The following is a 20007-nucleotide window of genomic DNA, read 5'->3' as shown; positions in this document are numbered from 1 at the left end:
CTTTAAGATTGAATCCTGATTTTATTAACTCACTTTTGGTCGTGAAGGAGGAAGTAGTTGGCAACCAGAGCAACTGTGAGACAGTGTGTAGAGCAGTGGTGGAGAACCTCTAGCCTGCAGGCAAAATTTGGACTAGCCTGCTTCCTAAGTTCTCCCGCAAGGCCCAACACAATGCCCACCTGGCCCTCACCAGGTGTGTTATGTGACATCAGGTGTGGAGCAGTTAGAGATGCAGCTACATCAGCTGTGCAATGAGTTCCCATGGGGAGTCTGATCCATTAGTCAATCCCTGCAGATAGTGGGCTTCAAGGAGGCCAATCTGTGGTGCTTCAGAGCACTGTACAGCCCTCCTTGCCAGCCTCATGTGATGATTTGATCACCCGATGACGTTGTGACGTCATGTGATTGACAGGTGAGTCCAACTGCCTGTTAAATTTGGCCTGTGAGGAGTAGGGAAGATAAGGATTTGGCCCACTAGCCTGATCAGGTTCCCTATATCTGATGTAGACTAATGTGTAAATATGGAAGGGTTGGAATGCTAAGACATGCTGAAGCCAGGTTCACAGTTGAAGGAGCTTGCTCTGTGGGTCCTCTTTTAATATTACTTCTGTCTCCAGCTGACATTAAACACCTGATTATCTTTCTCATCAAAACCACTAGTTCCTGTACAATGCATGTGACCTAGGTGCATTCACCTGGCAATAAGTTCATTTCATTTTTTCTCACCTCCAACTTATTGCAACTAAATACGCATAGGATCACCCTGTGAATTTGATGAGATAGTAGATATTGTTAATCACAGACTAAACCAAAATGCCTTTCATTAATATTACTTTTTTATATACAGCTACCTACAGGAGCTTGAGAGAGTTCCAGTCAGCAGAATGACAAGACAAAGTGTTACGAGAAGAATTGCAAGTGCAGAAAAACTTTCTTTTGTCCCTAATCTCTTGACTGTTTATTGAAGATACATTGTGAAAAGAAATTCTCAAAAATAATTTGTATTTATTGATTCAAAACCCATTGGATCCTCACAAGTGTGTTTAACCATTCATAACTCAGTGTAATCCATCCCCACATAACTGCTTTGAGGCTCTCCCTTTTCATGCCAGAAATTAGGACAACTTCTATGGACTCTGATCAGACAAATAATGACAATACCTTATTATTGTAAAATGAGAATGCTTTTGTGAATCCATCATGCAGCTGTCTTTCGCATTAAACTGAAGCATAGACTGCCAGTGTGCCTTTGGTCACCGGAGAGAAGTTGGTGGTGTTGCTTTCATTCATATATTTTTCCTCAGGACAATGAAATAGCCCAAAACTCTTACTGGGCTCCTCCGGAAAACCTCTTTATTTAGTGTTCATCCTGATTTGCTTGCACCATGCAAGGAAAATATTTGAGCAAAACCGATACCATTCTGCTGCAAAGTGGATATTATTTGACAAGAATCTCTGCTACATGATGGTCTCCAGCTTCTGCCTTGGATTCCTAACTAGAGTCCAGAGCTGTGTGTGTGCTGCAACTTGTGGCTCTGGCTCTTGTGGCACAGAACTGGTAGCTCTGGTCCTACCTTCAGAGAGCCTCTGCAAGTCAGTGTAGGCAGTACTGAGCTAAATGACCCATTGGTGTGACTCAGTATAAAGCAGCTTCCTATGTTTCTATTGTTACAAAAGTTGGGTGCCTCCCCCCCCCTCTCTGCCAAGCGGTGGCAAAAGCCCATGGGGTTCCAGGCACTCACCCAGGGTCCGTGTTCCTTTGGAGAATTGAGGCATGACTGAGACTGTTGTAACTTTAATAAATATGGTTTAATCACCTATTTGCACATTTAGTCTGCATGGAGAGAGTCCAGATCTTAGAGCACAGTCATTTCAATAGAAGCTTGTCCCCCACAAGCAGGGCAACCCATGCAGTCCAAGGCATCTCTCCTAGCCAGCCTTCAGCCAGCCTGCCCAAGATGGAACCTGTTTCTTCTTCCCCTTTTTCTTCCCAGCAGCTCTTGCTCAAGACTCCCCTTTCCTGTCATCTCAAAACCAGTCACCCTGGGAACCTCCCAAAATCCCCCATCTCTGTTCACACCTCCAGTGGTGGGAAAGATACTTCTCTTGCCTTGCCAATGGCCCCCAGTATTGCTTTTTAATGGCCCGAGCTTGGCTAGGTTGTTTTGTATAGGCTAGCCTAGGAATTCCTCCACAGCTTGTATTTCTCCCTTCACATCCCAAATAATCAAAATCTTACCATTTATTCTTTTTTTTTAGGTTTAAGGGCCGCCCCTCCCCCCAAAAAAATTCTACATGGAAAGTCACTGGCCAAAGACATTTCTGTCTCATCAGAAGCAATACCAGTGATATATCCATAACACCCCACTAGAACTAAACAAAAATTAATGAAGTCTTGAGCATGGAGGGTTTCTGGATTGCATTGTTTCCTGATTTCTCGTTGTCTGTTTGCTTTATCTGTGGAAAGTGGGGCCACAGCTGATAAAGTAGCAGTTCATAGTACTCCAAAGAACCAAGCACATTGTCTATCTGCCAGTCCTTTGCACTAGTATCTTATGCTCAAGTTGACACTAATGGCTTTCCTAGACCAGAGCCATATGAAGTCTGAGAGGCCTTGCCAGTTTTCTTTTATATCATGTTTCTGTAGCATTGCTATAGCAGCGCTCCTATAGAGCACTAATGTGATGCAGATATATAGTAGGCTTTTAGCAAAAAGAGATATGAGAGTAGAAATGGAGTCGGGTCTTCAAAGATGTCTGTTCTCTGTCCAAATGTACTCAGTTCCCAGAATAATTCAGCGTGTGTTAGCTTTATGGCCAAAAAATGTCTAGTCTAGAGATGCGCGAGGAATTGGATTTCTGTCAGCTGACATGTTCCACACCTCCTAAACTAATGTGCAAATAAAAAGGTAATTATATTTCAGATTTTGCACTTCTATGGATTTGGCAGTGCTGTTCTCGACTCAGGAAACTTACCCAAACCTTTAAAAGCTCCTATTTCAGAATAAAATGCATTTAGAAATTCTTGCATTGAGCTAGAATACCATTTAAAAACATATTTAAATATGAAATTTCATGTGGAATTTAAAATATTGCCTAAACAGGACAGACCCAGCTTACGAATGAACAGATGTGAAACCAATGTGGACTAGGAGTAGAATAACCCCTAGCCTAGATGAACAAAGACAGAGGGAGTGCCATATTCCAATAACCATATTTTTAAGAAGCCGCTGTTTGCCTTGAAGTGCATGGGAAATGCAGTTACCTTTCTCTCTTGGAGGTTTGTGCAGAAAAACCATCCTAATTCATCCATGTAGCAAACACACTACATTTCTGGGCTGGGGAGAGTCGAATATTGGAATTCTAACACTAACAAACCAAGCCCCCATCCGTACTATACATTCACCCCAAGAATCCTGTGAATTGTAGTTTGCTAAGAGTGCTGTGAGTCTATACTGAGATTCCTGCATCACGGGGGGGGGGGGGATAGAGGTCTCTCAGCAACTTTCAGTACCCTTAACAAATCACAGTTCCCAGGATTCTTTGGGGGCAGAGCTTTAAATGCACAGTGCCGATTACCCTCTGCTCCCTCCCCTCACAGTAATGTCCAGTCATTTGAAAATGTTCTCCTTGCTCTTTTTCTTTGTAATCTTTTGTGGCGTTCGTATGGAGCCCCTGGTCGTCTCACAGACTATTGACCCGTACACCACTAATCCACTGCCACCAACCAGGTTCTTCCCGGTAAATCACTTAGTCTCAGTCAGGATCTCAAGTTAAGAATGAAGAGTGTAGTTTATTGCAAACACAAATACAGTGGTACCTCGGGTTAAGTACTTAATTCGTTCCGGAGGTCCGTTCTTAACTTGAAACTGTTCTTAACCTGAAGCACCACTTTAGCTAATGGGGCCTCCTGCTGCTGCCATGCCGCTGGAGCACAATTTCTGTACTCATCTGAAGCAAAGTTGTCAACCCAAGGTACTATTTCTGGGTTAGCGGAGTCTGTAACCTGAAGCGTATGTGGCCTGAAGCGTATGTAACCTGAGGTACCACTGTAAACTTTAAATGCATTCGAAACGCTGTTACCCTTTACCCTCTTAGTCTTATTTTATCTTGTCTCTAACTCTTCTACCTTCCCTCATACAAGAACCAACTGCACCAACTGTCTCTCTATTTCCATCTGTCTGCCAACTGCTTTCCCAACTGCCTTTTCCCAACCAACCAACAACAACAACAAACAACTAACTAAACCTCAGGCTAAGCCCTTTTTATAAACAGGTAGTCTCAGCCTCTGGCTTTTCTATTGGTCTGCCTATTAATTCTTTCTCTCCCCCTGTACAGACATTTCCAAAAGAACAGGCAAACGCCACATCTCCTTTAATTAGTCATTTATTTATTATTTTGAAAAAGAAGTGAACCTGGCCTCCTCTTACACAAACCTCTCTCCTCCATTGAATATCATCATGATCTCACATTACATATTACAGAGGCAGAGAACCTTTTTCAGCCTGAGGCCTGCATTACCCCATGGCCAACCTTCAGAAGATCACCCCAGACAAAAGTGGGCAATCAATGTGACCAGAGCTATTTTCTATAGAACAAGAGGTGCCAGAACTCACCACGAACACCCCCTTTTGTTCTCTAATAATGGCAATGGTGCCCACCTGAGCAGTTCAGGCTGGGGAAAAATAAAAGCCCTGGATGTGACTCTTTCTTTTGTACAATTGTCTACATTTGAGCCACACAAAGTCAGAGGTCTTTCTGTCTATCTAATACACATACCTACATCCAAGCAAGGAAGAGGCATTTCCAGACAAACAACACTCTAGAAAGGTGTGGAGCAGGCAGTGGCGTAGCGTGGGTTGTCAGCACCCGGGGCAAGGCAAGTAATTTGCGCCCCCTAACCCTGAGTGAGCCAGGTAGGGGCAGAGAGCTGCGAGTGCGAGCGCCCCCCCCAGATGTTGCGCCCGGTGTGGCCGGCCCCCCCTGCACCCCCCACGCTACGCCACTGGGAGCAGGAAAGATAAGGTCTGTGGCCTGAGGAGAGTCCTGAGATCTAGAGAGGCTGTTCTCCACCCCTGCTGTAGCTCCTTATAGGGCTAAAATGTGTTTGGGGCACACTTAGCATCACCTGGATGTGCCTCTAGCAGTGCTGCGTGCTGGGATGCTTGAACTCAAAGCAGAATTTTGCGTTCTTGGCAGTAGCTAGTTCCACCATCTCAACTAAAAGACTTATAACAAGAGCGCTTTAATGTATATCAATCAGCATGCCATTCTCCAACGAAGACAGATGGATTTGAGCCACTCTGTGAAGTCAGCTTATATTCACTGTACTTATAATTAAAAACAGTACATTATTTATTTTCTGGCCTAAAGTGGATTAAATATTACAGTGACTTCCACAAACGTTGAGGATGATTTTTCAACAATGTATTAAGTGAGATGACAGAAGGAGAAAAGCCGCATGCGACGGGCTCACTTCTCGGAATTTCTCTGGGCCTTGGGAATAAAAGCCCTCAAGCAGATTTAGCAGTTGAGTGGCTGCTAAGAGCTACAACGTCCTTGAAAACGTTTCCACTTTAATTTAACACCAAGCATAGCACGTATGGCACGCTGAGATCCTGTACAGCTCTAAAAACATAGAAAATATTCTAACAGCCTTTAGCTCAATGATATGGCCCCTGATGGAGGCCAGGAAGGGATCTTTCATTCTTTATGTCAAGAGAAAGAACAGCTATGAAACACCCATGCAAATGTCATCTGCTCTCCACATTCAGTTTGAAAGCAAACGAAAGTACAAGGTAATGTGCAGGGATGACGGGCTTGAAATATTTCACACGTTTGAAGACAGCTAGTGATGGGAAGATTGGAAAAGCAAGCTGCAGTGAGTCTTTCCTCATGGCTACTGTCAGGAGTGTGTGCGGAGCCAGGCCCTGTGACTGGTACGGCTTCGCAGGACTGGGGCTTTCCTAAGTTTGTTCTGAAGAGGCAAGGCGTGGCCGCACAGGTGAGGCCGATTGGTAACTCACAGTACCTGGTGGCAAGAGCCGGGAAGGGATATAAGGTCAGCATTTTCCTTTGGCTCTTTGCCACAGCAACACACTTCCTGCCTTGTGGCTTTGGGCTTCTTGACTCCTTGCTTCCTGATCCTCAGACCCTTGGCTTCTTGACTTCTGGCTCTCTGACTCTTGGCTTCCTGACTACAGTGGTACCTCAGGTTACATACGCTTCAGGTTACAGACTCTACTAACCCAGAAATAGTGCCTCAGGTTAAGAACCTTGCTCCAGGATGAGAACAGAAATTGTGCTCTGGCGGCGCGGTGGCAGCAGGAGGCCCCATTAGCTAAAGTGGTGCTTCAGGTTAAGAGCAGTTTCAGGTTAAGAATGGACCTCTGGAACGAATTAAGTACTTATCCCGAGGTACCATTGTACTGGCTTCCGGACTCTCATTCCTGCTCCCACCCCGCCGACTTGCCCCTGGTCCCACCGTCCTCCGTCAGGACTTCGACCACCTATAAACCGGACCGTGACAGCTACTAAGACTGATGGCTATGTTCTGTCACCATTGTTGAAAGCAGCATGTTTTTGAATACCAGCTGCTGAAAACCATGGGAGGGGAGAGAGCTCTTGGGTTCAGGTTCTGTTTGCAGGCTTCGCATGGCCATCTGGTTGGCCACGGTGAGAATACACAATGGTAAGATGGGCCACTGACCTCATCCAGCAGGGACTCTTCTTGTATTCTTATGTTTGCCCCACAACCAACACCAAGTGTGATCCATGGAAGCTGCATTCATTTGGAATTGGCTGGTTAAACGCTAAGCTGGCTTAAAGAAGCTATACTACCACTGTTCATTGTCACTACCTCTGTAGTTACTAACTAAGTAATTATGGGTTGTATCCAATGTTCTCCATACTCAGAGTGGACCCGTTGAAATTAATAGCCACAACTAACTTCTTTCTTTTTCTTTTGCAGCAGCTTCTTCAGGTTCTCTCCATCATTTTCTGTTTATGTGGATTCTTGTATCCACATAATAAGCCTTGTTAGATTTAGATCATCCACTCACCACATAGGCAGTCGTCCCCTTGGTATTTTGAAACTGTAGGTTCTTCATACTAGCAGCGCTTTGGTCCATTGGTTTGAATTGGCTCTTGCCATATGACCTGCCTACATCCATTTTAACTTTGAGAAGGCCATGAATGGCTGACTTGGATTCATTAATTTCAGTGGGTCTTCTCTGAGTACAGCTTAGCTGGATACAAACTTATCTCTGCAAATGTGGCTGCCATCTTTACAACTCTATGCAGGGCTTTTTTTTCAGCCAGAACTCCCTGGATCTTAGTTCCAGCACCTCTCAGGTGGGTGCCATTGCCAATATAAGAGAATAAGAGAGGCATTCATGGTGAGTTTTGGTACCTCTTTTTCTAGAAAAATAGCACTGACTCTATCCCCAACTACTGCTACATGAGGACACCACAGCTTTAGTAGGTTGTGCAGACTCAAAACTGGGCTCTTGAGAGGCAAAGAATCCCTAAGTTTTTGTCTACAGTGGTGGGCAACCTTTTTTCTGTTGAGGAACACATTTTCTCGGAGATAATCTGTTGGGGGATCTGTGCTGGAAGCCAATAGTGGGCAGCACCAGAGCCCAAAGTAGACATGACAGCCTCTTCTCTCTTCTTTTTGTCCCCCTTCCTCTGTATCAGTATGTCGTTGTTCTTTGTTATTATTCATTTCATTTCCTGGTGATACATAAATGGTCACCTCTGGCAGGAAGCTCAAGTAGAAGCAGTGATGCCCCTCATATAAACAATTGGTAATTTCTGAAGCAACTCTTACTTGGGTGTGTTTTGTCCTGCTTTAGTACTATGTTATTTTATTCATTTATTTTTACATTTATATCCCACTCTTTTCTCCAAGGAGTTCAAGGTGGCCCACATAGTTCCCTGCCTCCCAATGTTATCTTCAAAACAACTCTGTGAGGTGGGTTAGGCTGAGAGTGTGTGACTGGCTTCAAGGTCAGCTATGAGTTGCATAGCTAAGTGGGCATTTGAACCCTGGTCTCCCAGGCCTTGGTCCAACACTCTAACCACTGCACCACACTGGCTTGTCTTATATAAACTATATCAAAATAGAATAGAATGCAGTCATGATGTGGATATAATTGCATGTCATGTTTATTATTCAATTTTGGGCAGAATGAGAAATTTGATAAAGGGATGGGATGCAGGACATAGATTAGCGGTGGGGCCTTTTTAATAAAACACAGAAGTTCAGAGCAATATTCTGATGCTCTGGAAGAAGGTTAGGCAAGTGTCTGTCCTAAGACTAAACATGTCATCCGGCAAATGTGGGTCAAGGCTTCTGCCAAAGGTGTCAGAGCATTGTTCAGAAAACAGATTCAAGGAGAGGTCATGATAATTCTTCAAGTGTGTATAAGACTGCCATAAAGTTGATGAAAACAATAGCTACTGGTGACCAGTGAAGCCAAGATAAGAAACAATGGGGTTTAATTGCAGGATACTAAATTTAGGTTAAATATTACATTAAGCCTTTTAACAGGAAGGTGTAAGCAATAAAGCAAGTTGTTGTTTTAAAGAAGGACTGGTAATCTCTTGCATGAAGGAGCTGAATAAACAAGATAGCAGGCAAGTACAAGATGACTAGAAAATGCGTTGCAGAAATGGAGTTAATGAACTGTTATTCTGCCATGGGCCAGATCCTAGCTGCAAAGGCAGAACTGTGCATAAATTTCAGGCAAAACATGCAATGCCGTCAATGGAGGTTTCCTGTGGAGAGATTCAAACTACTGAATTAGCAGTGGTATAAAACACTGTAAGTTTACATTGAGGAGACTTGGATACCATAACCCAGCTTTTCTTTTTCTTTTAGAAAGTTTTATATACTGCTTTATCAATCAATCTCTAAGTAGTTTACAAATTAGTATAAAGTGATCATTAAAAAACAGTTATGAAAAGAGACTTCAAGACTGCTTAGGCCAACAAATCAATGAACACAAATGGAGCTCTATATGGTCTAAACTTCCACTGCATAATATTTCAGCTAAACTGCAGGAAGCCTCTTTAAAGGTCATCATAAGATGACACTGGACACCCTTATACCTTTCAAGAGTTGACCATACACACTCACCCTTATGCTGGAAAGTTGTAGGCTTAAATGCATGTACCTCCATATGTGGTGGGACTGTCCATTGTTTAAAGAATTCTGTACCTGAATTTTTCACCTTCATCTGCCATTACAGAGCAATATATTGTCGCTGATCCTAGGTTAGCTCTGTTGTCAATGGAAAATGACATAAATCCAAAAATGAAGCATAAAGTTGGTTTTCAGATTTCAGAGATATATGTAGTTGCTTCCAACTGGGGAAAAAACACACCTCCTTCCACTGCAGAAACTTGGGCCCAATATTTTGTGCTCTCATTTTGTACTTTTATGTTGCCAACTGTCCTGTGATCTTCGGATGAAGGGTGTTATACAAATTTAATAAAGCATAATAATAATAATGTATGGAATATAGTACTTATGGACTGCTTGACTCACCATTAGTGGGTGATAATAGGAATAACCCAAGAAATATGCCCAATTTGGCTCACAACTCGCAATTTACTCTGGGGTTATGTTATGAGAATATTGCCAAAAGCCAAAATCATAGTCAAAACACATCTGGTTCAATGACAGATGGAATTGTGAAAGTTTTTTCTCCCAGATGCCCACCCCCTCAATGTTTTTAAAAAATTGCCAAGCATGTAATACTGAATATGCACAAGTTAAACACACGTAAGTTGCAAGTTGTGTGTACATTATTACAGTAAACGGTCTAATACAGATGTCATTTAGCCTGGTATCAGAATCTGCAAGTGATATCCTACATTGTGCTGGAGCAGCCTTTCTCAACCTGTGGGTCCCCAGATGTTGCTGAACTACAACTCCCATCACCCCTAGCTAGCAAGGCCACAGTTCAGGGATGATGGGAGTTGTAGTCCAACAACATCTGGGGACCCACAGGTTGAGAACCGCTGTGATGCAATGGAACTCCCCTTTCCTCTCCTTCACCCTGTAACACCCACGCCCCCCCCCCATCTGCTCTGTAGGGTAGAGCATGGGCAAGTCCTATTTGCACCAGTGGAGATTTGGTTTGTGAGCAGCATGGCATCATTGAATGTCGTCCTCTGCAGCAATCAGACAGTGCACTGTTGGGATGTAATTGCTAAGTCAAAAATCACCTGCCTCTCACCTGATCTATGAGCAGCAAGACTCATACTATCTTCCATCTGTATGTGTGCTCCATTTTCATTCCACGTGATGAAGTTGAACAGCCAATGCATGCAGACTTCAGAATAATTTCTTTAATGACAACTGCCCATCCTTTCATGCGAAAATCATCATATTTTCCTTATTTGGCAGCGTTGGATAAAATTTGTACACACAAAGCATTTTGTCTTCTAAATGCCAGGCAAATTTTATTCAGTGCTGCCAAATATGGAGAAAAAAATGCCTAACCGAAATCTGAAAAACAGATTGATGCGCGCATCTATTGCCCAATCTATTCTCCATCTTTTCCAGGAAGTTCCCACACATTGTTTCTCCATCTTTTTCAGGAAGTTCCCATGCATTATTTCAATACATCGTGGATCTCTTCCAGTCATTTTGAGCACTCTGGAGCCCAAATGGTACAAAAAAAGTGGATGTTTTAGACTCAAAATAGGTTATAATGGATAGCCAAGGTGGGACCCTCCAGATGGCTTTTGGTCTCCAGCTCCCATTGGCCCCAGTCAGCACAGTCAATGGACAGGGATGACAGGAGTTGTACTCCATCAACTTTTGGAAGGTAGAATGTTGGATACTTGCCTTACACCAACCGGATGCAAATTCAGTTTTTAAGACTGCTTTAGATGTGTCCTAGCAGCTGCAACAACAACAAAACACCTCTGGAAATTTCGAAGGTAAAGTTTAACCCGAAGGCTGGGAGATTACTGCTTACAGAGTCCCTAGGAGCTTGTGATGAAGGCGCTGTGGGTTAAACCACAGAGCCTAGGACTTGACGATCAGAAGGTTGGCGGTTCGAATCCCCGCAACAGGGTGAGCTCCCATTGCTCGGCCCCTGCTCCTGCCAACCTAGCAGTTTGAAAGCACGTCAAAGTGCAAGTAGATAAACAGGTACCACTCCAGCGGGAAGGTAAACGGTGTTTCCATGCGCTGCTCTGGTTCGCCAGAAGGGGCTTAGTCATGCTGGCCACATGACCCGGAAGCTGTACGCCGGCTCCCTTGGCCAAGAAAGCGAGATGAGCGCCGCAACCCCAGAGTCAGCCACGACTGGACCTAATGGTCAGGGGTCCCTTTACCTTTACCTTTAGATGTGTCCTAGCAGCTGCAACAACAGCAAAACACCTTTGGAAATTTCGAAGGTAACTTTTAACCCGAAGGCTGGGAGATTACTGCTTACAGAGTCCCTGGGAGGTTTCTTAGCCTGCTGCTATCTATTAATTGTCTCTTCTTGCATAAACTGTGGCATACAGTGAGGTCACTAGGGAAGGGCCGTAGCTCGGTTGTAGAGCAGCTGCTTTGCATGCAAAAGATTCCAGGTTCAGTCCCCAGCATCTCCAGGTAGATTCTCTGCCTGAAACCCTGGAAAGCCGTAGCTAGTCAGTGTGTTTTGTAGGTCAGATTGTGGAAAGTGAGCAAGCTATTTTAATAAATGATAAAATGCTGACTCATAGGGCCTCCCTTTTCAGGTGTGCTCTGGGGGCTGCAGGAGGGAGCAGAGGAAGGGAAAGTACCATTGCATAGGCAGAAGTCTGTTCTATTAGCAGAACAGCAGCATTGGATTCAAAATTAATGGAGAGAGAGTGCGCGCGCACGCATGCACACACATGCACACACACACACACACACACATACAGTGGACGCTCAGGTTGTGAACATGATCCGTGCAGGAGGCACGTTCGCAACCCGCAGCATCCGCAACCCACAGCACTGCGTCTGCGCAGGTTGCGATTTGGTGCTTCTGCACATGAGCAAAACACGATTTAGCCTTTCTGTGCATGTGGGAGTGCCGAAACCCAGAAGTAACCCGTTCCAGTACTTCTGGGTTTCGGCGCATCCGAAACCCAAAATTGCGCAATCTGAAGCGTCTGTAACCCGACGTATGATTGTATAGGAAAATCAAAAATGTCGGGGAAAAGTACCTTATGCATTAATTTCATAATAGCTGGAGGTTGTGAGGTGAGGTTAAAATGGATGTTGATGAATATGAAAATCAATTGCCAACTCAGGATGGACAAATGTTATTACTTTTTTATTTTTCTACACTAAGTTCATACAGAATGTGAATCACAGTAAAGGATTCATGAATCGTTGGCAAGTTGGAATGCACATAATATTAAACAGATCCTTGTGCATAGCAATGGGCACAGCACCATGCCAATTCCCCCCCCCCCCAAGCTGGCCAGGAAACTAGTTCTAGTGGGCAGATTCCTTCCTGCAGGAAACAACTGCATGTTTTCATTCCTGCTGTGACTTTTTTCTCTCTCTTTCAAGGTACAGTGGCCTTTGGAAGGTTTTTACCTCTTGGTGGTGTGTTGTGGTTGTTTTAGCCATTCTTTCTGAGTTAATTACGGCTTTCATTGCCTGGGATGTCAATGAAAATACCTTTAATAACAGGTAAAAAAATATCTCAGCAGGATGCTTCCTGGAACAAGCAGGACTGTCATTTGGATAATAAGCAGCATAACTTCTGACTTGCTTAGTGGGTTGATCTCCTGAATTCAGCTTTGTTAAAGCAATGTAACAATGCCATAACAAACGACAAAAACAGAAAACCGAAATCCATGACTGCATACTAAATAAAGTTATTGACTAAGCAGTGCCAGAACTACAAATTCTGTCATGGGGTCAAAAGTCTGCACTGCTGCCAGCCCACTCCCGATTGTGAAAAACTATAACAGAAATGGCTGCTTACCCAGCATCCAGGTGGGCTGTGGTTGTGGCCTGTCATGTCAGGCCTCTGGCCTCACAGAATAAAGGCCTACCTATCACGAGGCCAGCTGCAGGGGGGATTTCCCGGAGAGCTGCAAAGGTGGCTAGGTTATCCCGCTACCCACTGGTTTGAAAGTCAGCCAATCGGGAGCCAATCATATATCAACTGAAACACTGTTTCGAGGCAAATAATTATATCAACCTTGAGGGTACAAGGAGAAGGGGATGATAAAGGATGAGATGGTTGGACAGTGTTCTCGAAGCTACCAGCATGAGTTTGACCAAACTGCAGGAGGCAGTGGAAGACAGGAGTGCCTGGCGTGCTCTGGTCCATGGAGTCATGAAGAGTCGGACACGACTAAACAACAACATGTTATACATCACCGGTCCAGCAGCCCATCTACCCTTAGATCATGTATTCTGGCTAGCAGTGGCTTTTCAAGGTCTTAGGGAGGAATCTTGGCCAGCCTTGCTACTCAAGATCCTGTTGGTGGAGATGTCAAGGACTGAAATTTGGACTCAAATAATGTGTTCTGCCATTGATCTAACAGCACTTTCTCAATGTTGCTTGAAAGACTATCAATATATTATTCGTGTAAAGGCTCAGCAGCCTTCAGAATGTTTTAGTGGTATGTAATATATTATCATTTATCAAAGGTTTCCCACCCAGAAATAAACATGGGTTATTAGGATAAGAATCAAGGAAGTATGTAACTGAATTCTCATCTCTTGAGACAAACAAGAGTGTCCTTTTCATTCATGCCATGATTGTGCTCTTCCCATAGGTACCTAGCCTAGAGCGCAACATTTCTTTCATAAATGAAACATAGTTCAAAGAATGGATCTTCCATGTATCCAAGTTTCTCCTGTACCCTCTGAAAATCCGATCCAAGGTGTTAGGGGATGCTGCTGTTGAGAATGGTTTGGGATAGGGAGGAGATACTTAGGAGCCAAACCCTTGTTGGACTTGATGGACTTTTGGTCTGATCTCAGCAAAGCAAGTCTTATACAGTGGTGCCTTGCAAGACGAAAAGAATCCGTTCCACAAGTCTCTTCGTCTTGCGGTTTTTTCGTCTTGCGAAGCAAGCCCATTAGCGGCTTAGCGGATTAGCGCTATTAGTGGCTTAGCGGGCTTAGCGGATCAGCTGATAAGCGGCTTAGCGGCTTAGCGGATCAGCTGATAAGCGGCTTAGTGGATCAGCTGTTAAGTGGCTTAGCGGATCAGCTGATAAGCGGCTTAGCAGCTTGGGAAAAGGGGGGGGGAGGGAAAAAACCCTGCAGGAACTCGCAAGACATTTTCGTCTTGCGAAGCAAGCCCATAGGAAATTTGTTTTGCGAAGCACCTCCAAAACGGAAAACCCTTTCGTCTAGCGGGTTTTCCGTCTTGCGAGGCATTCGTCTTGCGGGGCACCACTGTAATTCTCACAAAGCGTAATCCTTATGGGGCAACAAGATTTGCTTTCTCAGAACAATATCCTGAAACAATAAAGACTTCTGTAGAGTTTTCTGAGTGCAAGGGTGCCTGGCAGCATGGGCAGCAAGGGGGCACAGGGGGTCCAGCTGTCAGAATCTCCACTCGGCCAAGCTGATAAAGCTCATCTTCCGGCCGAGCCTTCGGAATCGCCTCCCGACGAATAATTAATGACCTGAGCCTTTGATGAGGCTCCAGGGCACGTTCCCCCGTTCAGCAGAGTTCCCAGCACAGGGAAGTGATGAGATTTATGGCTACATCACTATCTTTATTTCTTACTACACAGACAGCAAAGAAATATACATCCTCTCTCTAGGAAAGCAGAGAGCAACTGAACAAAGGAAACAGGAAACCACTAACGTCACATCCCATCTCCCTTCCCGTGAGACTTCCAACAGCCTGGAGGTCTCTGGAATGTAAACAGAGTCCTGTGACTCCAAGCAGCTGTACAGTGATAAGAACAGAAACTAACACCAGCTACCCTGGTGTTGGGCATGACAGCAGAGCTGTTGGAGATGGGGCTATCCAGAATTGTGTCCATGCTATCACCAGGTGAATTCGTACTGTGAGAGCTTAGCAAAACAGCAACCCAGTGACACCTACTGCTCAGTGATGTTCAAGTCATCAGGGATGCATTCCTAAGACATCCCAGAGGCAGCTTTGGCCACCACCCACCGCCAGGGTAGCCTATGGAGGCATGATGGAGCACAGCAACATAAGCACATCCCCAAGATGCTGTTGCCCCGAATGGCTCTAGAACGTGCTTGGTAATGGCAACGGCAGAATGCCATTATCTAATCTGGGGTTTGGAGGCTGTTGGGGCTCCCATTGCCACAGTGAATTTGCCCAAAAAGCTCAACAGGTTTGGGCAAAACAGCTTTTCTGTCCTGACTATCACTGCTTGAAATATGGCTACCCTATTGTGGTGCCATATCTGCAATTCCATTGGTGTGGTGGGGCTGCTGCTGAATTCTATTGCCTCTGAGCCTCTACTCTTAACACCTCACTGTTAGCGGTAGGAAACACAACAATGCAAAAAGTAGTGGATTCTGAAGCCACATCTGAAAAGGTTTACATGTGTGCTCCTTGACTATGCAATCAGAAATTTATATAAAAATTCCAGCCTTTGGGTGGAAATGACACCAAATGCTGAATATAACATTTCAAAGCCAAGGCATTTATAGTGGTCTACACAAAGACAAAAAAAGAACTCTCAGTTTAACACTAAATGTGGTTCTGGTGTATTAACTTTGCATTAATTATTTCTGTTTCTCACTCATGCCTTGTTATGTCATCCAGATTTTATTCTGGACCATTTATCCTTTGCCATCTGTTTCTAAGCAGGAAATATGCATGGGTTCAGAAACAGAGGCAGATGTAGAATACTTGTCAATAATCACTCATTACATTCCCCCCCCCAAGGGACACAGAAGAACAGAATATCAAAATAAATATTAGTCAATTTTCAGTTTCAAGGCATCTGAGCTCCCAATCCAAACTATCAAATGCTGATGTAACAACTCTTCAGCATCAATGAATTCAAAGTTTATAACAGTAGCCCTCAGACATAATACCCATGTGGAAACAACACATGGCTGGTTTTCCTTAGCCATTTGGCTTTGACTTTTCACCATTATTCTTCAGAGGAAGTACAGCACTTGGAACTGTGAGTCTTGTGGCTATTTCTTTATTTATTTTAAAAACATACTTGCATACTGCCATTTTATTTAAAATCGAAGCAAATGTTATGTACTTTTTTTTTTTACTTTATATATGGTTTTATTTCAGTTAAGAGTTATTTATCCTTACCACTGATGGCATGCAGCCATGTATTTCTTCTTTGAATTGGAAATACTCAATTAAGATTCTCTCTTTTTATTCTTTAAAAAAGCAGTTTACAACAACAACGCACACAGAGCACAGCACATAAGAATTTAAAATCAAAGAGCTTCAGCTAACTATTACAGAAGATTTTTTTTAATGCCTGCTTAAGCCTGGAGGCATATAGAAGTTTTCAGCAAACCTTTAGGTTTAGATAGCAGAATCATGATTTTTGTTGTCGTCATTTTGATAAGAGCAAAAGCAGGGTCATTCTTCTTCCATTTAAGATTTTACAGAGGGTTTGTTTTTTGTCCCTTGTGATTCTTCATAGTTGCTTTATTTACCTTGAAAGTTACACTCCATTTATATAGATTTTAGAGCCTTACGCAGTCCAGTTACCACAAGGCTCCAGGGACAAGCCCCCTTTTGAAAGACAATTCTCTGCAAATCTGAAGGCATGTGTGATATGCTTTCGCTGGCTATGTGAATTATATTACATCACACTGTGTATATATCAGATAACATGTGGTAATGGTTGAAGCACTGCATGTCCCCCACCAAGTCAAAGTCTGCAACTGATGTACAGGCAATTATCTGCATGGCATAATGGTTACCACTTGGCTTATGACTTCTCTCAAAATGAGCTTATGCTGCATAGTTGACCCTCACCAATGTCTCCCTTATGACACAGGAGATAGTAGAAATCTCTAAATAAAGGGGCATGTGACTTCAAGCAGAGACTACAGAGCAAAGAAAAGAGCAAAGGCAGAAAGATTGGACAAGCAGCAAAGACAAATTGTGTGCCTTTTTATAAGCCAGAGTTTCTCTGGTCATCAATCAGACTCTTCCTCTGAGGTAGTTACAGTCAGTTGGGAAATGTAAAGGCCTGCCAACTGATAATTTATTCGCGCTGAACCAAAGTGGCAACTTTTAAAACAGGAAATCACAGTCTGAGGAGGGAGGAATTGAAATGTTCACACTTTTTTCTTCAAGCCAAGAATTTATAGCTGCCATATTCCATGTTTCATGAATAAAGCAAGAGTTTGTTAAAAGTCCTCAGAATGTGCCTATCAGCAAAATATTACTAACACTTAGGTTATAGCTTGCATCTCTGAAGAAGGCAAATGCAGACCCAGATCAGCACTTTTGTCACATTTTATTTTATTACAGCTTTGCTCATCCTAATGCTGTCCCAGTAGCTGCCTTAGAGACTTGAAATCAAAAGACAGCTTATAAATATTTTAAAGCGTATAAATATATACGTTATTTATGTATTTCCCATTATTTGTGTGCTTTTCTTCTCCCAGATGCAGAGGTCCGAGGTTTGTTTTCTTAACGCTGAATTTTCACAGTTGTACACACATATTCACACTTGTGGTGCCAAGTCAGTGAGGGGGGTGTGGCGGTGAGGGAGAAGATAGTGAACAAATTATGGTCCCAGTAGATAACAGCTTAGGAAAAATGGACTAAACTAAGTGTCAAATTCATTCTTGTATAGATTTTCTGCGGTTACATTATGAACTGACACTCTTCCCTATCAGAGACACTCTTTGCTCTTCCCATGTTCTGGGGTGGAACACAACAACTTCAGGGCTGATCCACAGTGAAGACAACTGTGGTCCATGAAGCACAGATAGTAAAATCTCAAGAAGTTACTCTTGATTTTAGAGTTCAAAATAGAAAGTTTGGCAAAGCAGCATTTGAGTTACGATAAGTTATGCTCACTTTGTTTAGTCTCTTTGGTCATAACCTGCACTTTCAGGTGAGCACTCAAGAGAAAAGGGATGTAGAGCAGTTGTTGGAGCTGTAGTGTAAGGTTGACCTTAGCATTCCAAACTGGGTCAAGTTTCCATCAGAGGTAGCCACCCCCCAGAAGAATGTACTAGAGTTCTCCAGCCTCACAATGAGAAAATTAGTTTAATGTGTTGGAAGAGGAGCTTCCAGCTGGAAACCTGTTGAGGAGCAAAAGTGCTCTGCTCGATGGGAGTGAGAGGAAGGAGGGTTGAAATTTTTCTTTCTTTTTTTCTTTTTGACTTTGCCAAGAAATAAAGAAACCTGTAATCTTAAACCATTAGAAGTGGCCATGGCAAGTCAGCACATGTGAATTAATGCTTGCCACTAGGCAGTATCAAACACCTGCAACAAATCTCTTCTACTTTGAATTGTAAATAAATACATGGTTTTTATTAAGCAGACACACTTTCTGTTTTCTCTCTTTCTCCTGCTCCATTCTCTCTCTCTCTCTCTCTCTCTCTCTCTCTCTCTCTCTCACATACACACACACACACACACACTAATGTAATTTAATGTTCTGGCTGAAATGAAAGACATATGTGAACTTCATTAGTATGTTCATAACACAATTCACACATACGACTGTATTCCAACAGATTTATGTCTCATAAAGTTTCCATGCAACCTCTTTGCTTATGTTCCTTTTTCTTTTACCCATATGGATAATTTAAGGTTCAAATATTACTCAAATGCATTGGGAGAGCTGTGGAATACTAAACCCCGCTGTTCACAACCGGTGTCTCATTCTTTCATTCCATGGGGAGATTCTATTTCAATGTGTTTTTCATTTTAACTTCTGCTTCCTTGAACGTTATTTCCTTTCCTACAGCTTTCACCAAGGTCAAACAAATATTTAGCAAATAATTAAAAAAATGCCTGTCTAGTCATTTACTGGAAATCTGCCCACCTGTATCTAAAAATATCAGGTTACAAAAATGAGTCGTGGACACACCTATGGTTGTCCAGGCCCCACCTGGCAGTGGTTGATTTAAATGCTCTGAGGCCTTTAGCGGATGAAGTCAGGTGTGCCTCTTGCCACCTGTCCCTTTATGCTGTTCCACCCACAGAATGCGTGTCTGAGCAAAAGGTAGAGCAGCTGCATTCTCTATTATTGCCTTGGAGCTTTTGAAAGTAAAAACGCCATCTCCAAGGAAGACCAAGCAACTCCGACATAAGAGCTGATGTGAATTGTGAAAAGGGCTGGGGATTCACCTGCGACAGCTTCGTCTGTGGGGAGGGAATCATGTTTTGAAATGCTCCTCAACGTCAAAAAGGATTGCTGTATGTAGAAAAGTAGCTCAGCAAGTAGAGCTGCCTGGAATCTTTCTCCGTGATGTCTTAGTTCTCCTCCTGAAAGGAGTTCTTACACGGAAGAGCAGTCCATAAAAATGGAATCTCCCACCTACAGTCTGAAGTGGTGCAGTTCCTACCAGCTAAGGAGCGGGGAACTTCTGGCCCTACAGATTCTGTTTTGGATTCCAGCTCCCCTTAGCCCCAGGCACCACGGCTAGTGGCAAAGTATGATGGGAATTGTCATCCAGCAGCATCCCAGGCCTAAACATTCTATTATCTGCTTCATGTGTAGATCAGGCGTAAGCCTATTGAAAGCAATATGTCTTTGTCACGACTTTTGGATTCTGTAGGACTCTGAGATATCATGCAACTTCTCATTGAGATGGTAAACCTGCATCTGGGTTATACCACTTCAGACTGCAGAACTGAAATGATGAACTTTACAATTTGAGAGGGCATACCCCATGTACATGTGAAGACTTCTTTTTCTTCTTCTTCTTCTTCTTCTTCTTCTTATTATTATTATTATTATTATTAGAATTAGAATTTTTATACTGCCCTATACCCGGAGGTCTCAGGGCAGTTCACAGAAAAAATCACAACATATATACCAAAATAAAATACAATAACCCAATATACCA

This window comes from Podarcis muralis, chromosome 10 (genome assembly GCF_964188315.1).
Source record: "Podarcis muralis chromosome 10, rPodMur119.hap1.1, whole genome shotgun sequence".
Lineage (NCBI taxonomy): Eukaryota > Metazoa > Chordata > Lepidosauria > Squamata > Lacertidae > Podarcis > Podarcis muralis.
The sequence above is the reverse complement of the archived record's forward strand: the minus strand, read 5'-3'. Positions refer to the sequence as shown.